Source organism: Haliotis asinina, chromosome 10 (genome assembly GCF_037392515.1).
Source record: "Haliotis asinina isolate JCU_RB_2024 chromosome 10, JCU_Hal_asi_v2, whole genome shotgun sequence".
In the NCBI taxonomy this organism is placed as follows: domain Eukaryota; kingdom Metazoa; phylum Mollusca; class Gastropoda; order Lepetellida; family Haliotidae; genus Haliotis; species Haliotis asinina.
This window is the reverse complement of record NC_090289.1, coordinates 47,066,540-47,072,712: the sequence shown is the minus strand read 5'-3', so window position 1 is coordinate 47,072,712 and position 6,173 is coordinate 47,066,540. Positions and strand designations below refer to the sequence as shown.

Sequence of the window (6,173 nt, the reverse complement as noted above, 5' to 3'; positions counted from 1 at the left end):
ACGAAAGCTACTCAAAATTGCTGAGTTGGGCTTTGACAAACAACTGAACTGGGTTATTGGGGTATTTGTCTGTATGTTTGGATCAGACAATCCAGTAAATGACACGATAGTTTACCGATCTACGCATATTGGATGCGATGACATGCATCAACTAAGTCATCAAGTCTGACTACCCGATCCTGTCACTTCTCAACACTAAGTGTAATCCGATCTTCACGGGTGTCCGTCTGTGTTGAACACGGAGATCTATATTTCATATTATCTACATTCATATAATATCTATATTTTTCATACACGTTGAATCCGACATGTTTGCCATCCCATGACTGCCATGACCGACAGTGAAATGAGCCACGACCTGACAAATGACACCATTGTGCATATATGGGAACGCCCTCCAGAGCATTCCATTTGAAACAAGAGGGAATCAGGTTGTCGTCTAAATATTGAAAAGTTCAATTTCCTCGTGCGATTCGTGTTTTGATTGCTATATCATACTACTGCTTGACAAGTATTAGATGAGCCAGCGCAGTGAACGCGTTTGTAACAAGCAGGCCAGGCAAGTAAACTGGACCCGTTCCGCAAAGCGATCGTAGTTTTACGACTGTCGTAAGTCTATGTTAAAGCATCGGAGTTACGATCATCGTAGCGCTAATGGCTTACAGACAAATATAATGATATGTAGCCTTAATGTACAATGATTAATTAAAGTACTGTAATGCAAACAGAGATTTGCAAACATATTAATAAAGGTAATAGTATAACATGAAGTTCATGATCAGCGTTTTTTTGTTCAGTGCAAGACTATACGGGTGTAACTTTTGTCACTGTTTTTCAGAGAGTCATGCACATTCAACTCCAATATACACATGTGTTAACAAGAACAACTGCAAAAAAAACAAACAAACAAAAACATGATTTAGGTGAAATGCTTGTAATTGAGCTGAAAATCTCACGTGACCTCCAATAACTAAGATCCTTAACTACAATGTCACCACTGTCCATAAAATGTATAAAACTTTGGCTTTTATGATACCATTTGTCCCATTATAAAACAAACAATGGTCACTCGGTACCAGAGGCTTCACTAATAAGTCCAAATAATCATTGGTCAAGTCTCTGAGGTGGAATGCAGGAAAAGCAAGATTTATGGATGACAATTTCTTTATTGTGAATAACATGATATTTCGGAGAGTACCCTTGCTCCTACTTGACGTTGATGAAAGGAGCAAGCTTACACTCCGCAACGTCGCGTTATTCACAACAAGAAGTTGACACCCATAAATCTTGCTTTTCTTAAAAGATTGGTACATTTGAGGCCCCTTATTTCTCGAAAACGTCACATATAAAACCACTAAAACGCACAAAACAAAGCATTTCGTAGGGTGTGCATTTTGGCAGTGTTGGATAAAGACATTTCCACCTGTAAAATGTTACATGAAACATTTTATACTCCGGAAATGAAACGCAGAGCTAAATCTGGATGACCCAATATATTGCGATATTGCCATATCGCGATAATCGTATCGCGAGATACTCTACCTGCATATACCGGTTTACCGATAATATTGCACAGCCCTAATATTAGTAATCGACATGTAGTCTGGTGCATCCTCTCCACACAGGGGTCAAATACTGATCAGATCCATTATAGAGTGAGTTCGGACCTTAGTAGTCACTATCTGAATCACTGTCTGAATTACTTGTCAGTTCTAAATCGATCTCGATTCTGTCAATTTCTTTTTCTACTGCAATTTCCCGCTGTCACTAGTCATCTTTAACGGTTTCGACATGTTTACAACATTCGGACCAATCCTTAGCACAGATTGCAGACATTCTCTCTTTTTTTTCTCAACTCTTAGCGAAGTCTTTTAAGAACTGCGAGTTTTATGTAGCCACATAAGTGTTAACATTGGCCCAAATCATCTCATTCGGGTTCAATTCTGCGTGGTAAGGAGGAGGACGCGGTACGTCATGGCCATGTTGCTTCAACATAGTTTCTACTCTACAGACAGGGCCCGAATTGTTGTATTTTGCCAACAGTTCGGCTCTGAGGATTTTATCATCAAATGTAATATTGTGCCTTTGAAACCAAAGTTTAATATCATCTGTTCTGTTAGCCGGTGTTGGACACGTGTCCGCTTGCTTGTTGGTTGTAGTATGGCGCATTATCCATAACAGCGGTGTGGGGTGGAATTTTCGGATCAGTTTTTACTGCAGCTATTCGGAAAAATTATCAAAAGTCATCTCGTCATGATAATCTGCTGATTTGAGCTTTGAATCAAATACAAGTAAAGCATTTGGCACAAAGCCACTTTCAGACCCTGCACGAACCACAATAAGCCGCGGTCTGGTGACGGAAGAAGGTGGAACCCCATTTATTACAACCTCACCATCAAGTTGAAAACATTGTAGAACAATGTGGTGTACGTGCAACCATGTTTGATCGCCAAGGATGATTGTACGATTTTCATCTCGGTATTTTTTTATTGTACGCAAGTATTACAAACGCTTTGCAACGATGTCTTTTCGTTCCATTAAAACCTTACGATTTGACTGCGTTTTTCGCCACCTAAACCCCATGTCGTTAAGAATTTTCGAAAACGTTCCTTTGAACCTTAGTAGTGCAATTGGCTTCTTGTCATATATCATATATATACGTGGACAGTTGCTTTTGTACTCCATATAAGCGTTGTACAAATTGACGGACTGCACACCGGTCAAAATCAGCAAGTTTGTGCTTGAAAGTTTTGGTTTTGCGCAACTTGGTGGGACTAATGAAAGTAGGCCTACAAGCACCCCTATCACCTTCGCCTTTAACGCGTTTTACGTTGCCATAGGAAAGGCCAGTAGCAAGGTTACGTTTTGAAATAGCGTCTGCTTCGGTTGCACATGTCTTTTTCATATAAATGATAACATTGAAGGCTAACTCCCTTGCTTGAGAATGAGCAATTTGCCCATGCTTCCCTAACTTGGACATGTTAATCTAACTTACATCTGCAAACATTTAAAAATTGACTCGTGTCTTGATGGTGTCTTGCTGAACTAGATCACTCTAGGAGACACGTTTTGAACAGTTGCGGTATTGATTCCACGCCACGGTCAGCACGTGCTTAATCAATCAATCTACCTATAGCAACCAAGTGTAGTCGTCTAGATTAGTTGCCCCGCCTGCTTGTCACAAACGCGTTCACTGCGCTAGCTCATCTAATACTAATCAAGCAGTAGGTTAGTTGGTTTTTGACAACTCACACTCTTGTCAGAAGAGGCGAGTAACGGGATCGGGGGTTCAGGTTTGTTCATATGTCATCATATCCCAGTTGCATATATATGTGCTCATGATGTTGATCAATGGATGGTATAGTCCAGACTCAGTCTTTGACTGTCAGAACGTCATATTGCTCTAACATGGCTGAATGCGCTTCAAATAACACACCCTCACGAGCGAGAGACATTGTGCTGAAGGTAAGAATCGTGGTGGCAGTAACGTCACTTCCGAAAAGAAGAAATAATGGTCCATTGGGTCCAGGCTATGTAGATAAAACACACCAGACAAAAGATACCCTTCAGATAAATCATGCTAATAAACAGCTTTATCACACCCCTGGTGGTTGTGTGTAGAGCTGTTGTTCAACGCCGCACTGTTATAACTAGATGGAGGCGGTCTGTAAATAATCGAGTATCCATTCATTCGGTCTAAGTAAACTACAAGTCTCAGTACTTTTCGTTACACTCCACTACTGAGTTTCAATAGTAGAGTGTAACGAAAAGTACCGAGACTAAGCTACTTGGACTGTCATTCATTTGTCACCCCAGGCTCTACTGCAACTGGAGGCTTTCAAAGATTCATCAATGACCATAGTGAAAAATGATTCTGTTCTAACTCTGTTGACATGATCCACCAAAGAGACTTTACATAGAACCAAATTTCATTCGGGCCTAATTAAGCTTTCTAATTGATGGACCCAGATCACCAAAGATAATAGAAAAATAATTAATTATGCCAAACTGTGTATTTTTCAAATTGTATCCCACAAATACATTTTTGTGCCATTTTAGTTTGTTCAACTCAGGTTACTTCTGTCTTACTTGGCCCATTGCTGGAATTTTGCTCAAAGCGTAAAACCAAACTCACTCACTCTTGAGCGAGAAATATGCAATGTGATATATTTCATCAATGTTAAAATGTTAGGCGTAATTGTGTGATAAAAAGGCTTACTCATATGTGTGATTTTAACAGTTCTGTCAACCAGAAGACCCAGGTCGTGCAATGGTAGTCAAACGAAATCATGTGTTGGCAGATATGTGAAGAAAAGGGTGTAAGACAAGGGGACAAATGGGCATGTCACTCGTCAAGTAGTCTGTCTCACCACGTTATTTCTCCGCCCGCATAGTCTACTCTACAGACCCTGGAGCAAATACTGGGTATATTCAAGAAAGCTCACGCAAGTCTAGAAAACGTGGCAAGTCTAGATTTCCACAGCTTCGGGTCTGAAATGAAGAAAGTATTGGAGCTCCTGTACATAGTATCTATTTTTTTTACCATAAGTTTCTTTCTGTAAATGTTTTTCAGCTAAATATGCAGTCATCAGCGCATTATGATTTATCTATCTCCATCTGTCATCAGCAGAAGCCTCGAAATGTCCAGTATGTGACACACACTTAATGATCTCATCTATTAGCTACGCAGTTCCATCGTAACCTACTTGGAAGTGTCCAAGTAGCGGTTTCCCTATGCATCTTTGCAATATGTAATAGGTCACAATGCTCCTACAATCCATTTGCTCACCTAAGACTATTTACTATTTCATTTGAACAGGATCACCATCTACCTTTAATTAGACTACAATACTGCCAGGATGTGACAGCTGGTAACTTAACATCACACTGGGTGACAGTGTTCCAATCTCGAATTGTTTGCTTGGGATTGTTTTGTGTGTTTGTTTAAGGCCGCACTCAGCAATATTCCAGCTATATGGCGGCGTAAGTAATCGAGGACCAGACAATCTAGCGATGAACAACATGAGCATCTGACTATGTAATTGACATGCAATGTTACGTGTCAGCGAGCTGGACCACCCGATCCCGTTAGTCGTCTCCTACGCCCAGCATGGGTTAACGAAAACCAATTCTAACACGGGATTACAAACAAACAAAAACAAACAAACAAACACAAAAAAACACCAAAAAAAACAAGCACAAGAACTAGTCTAATTGCAACAGTTTAATTAATTAACATACCTAGAGAACTCATTCAACATGGCCCATGGGATTGTGCATTGTGGAACCATACGTAAGTTGATGAATGTCACATAAATGTGTGACGTCATTAGAGAGATTGTGGTCGGAAAATTTAACTGAAATTGTGTGCACAGAGCAGAGACGATTTCACATTTCAGTTTCACAAAGATCCACTCCGAACTCACTTCATGAAAATTATTTAAGCCACGCTGAAAGAACGTGCGTCTGTGGAAATTATCTCGAGTGTCCAAATATACCTGGCACGTGTCTGTGCCTCATGACAGCATCCATCCATGACCTTCACCTTTCCTCCAGACTGATCATTCTGTAATATTACCGTGTCAGTGTCAGCTGTGGCTCTGTAGTCGCTGACGATGTCATGAACATCAACCTAAACTTAAAAATGGTTCCTGCCCCTACCCCAATACGCCTTGGGGACGACTGAAGATTCTACACACACCTTTTCAAAAAGAGCAGACTGTAACTGGCAAGACATGCAGCGGCGATGGTTCTGATCACAGCAATGACACATTTAGCTTATGATTGATCGTGCACCGAAAGACAATCGATAAAAAATTCCCCGAGCGGCGATGCGAGTGAGTAAGCTATATATATACAGACTGATACATACATGTAAAGATGAGGTGGTTCAATTTTCATACGGCAGTCAGGAGTGGTGAGATAGCCTAGTGGTTAAAGCATTCGCTCCTCACACCGAAGACCTGGGTTCGATTCAATACATGGGTACAGTGTTTGAAGCCCATATCCGCTGTCCCCCCAAAATATTGCTGGAATATTGCTAAAATAAAGGAGACGTAAAACTTTAACTCACTCACTCATTAAGCGACCAGGAACGCCGGTTTCATAAGTCAAAGGTTGCCCGCTGCTTTGTGGAACAAAGCTTGTCTCTGCTTGAAATGGGCGCAAGAGGG

General features: G+C 40.7%; 1 protein-coding gene across 1 annotated transcript in view; it reads left to right on the top strand.

Moving 5' to 3' along the window:
- Positions 1-6,173, top strand: part of LOC137297897 (tetratricopeptide repeat protein 21B-like) — a 308,763-nt gene that overhangs the window by 167,221 nt on the left and 135,369 nt on the right. The window lies entirely within an intron of this gene.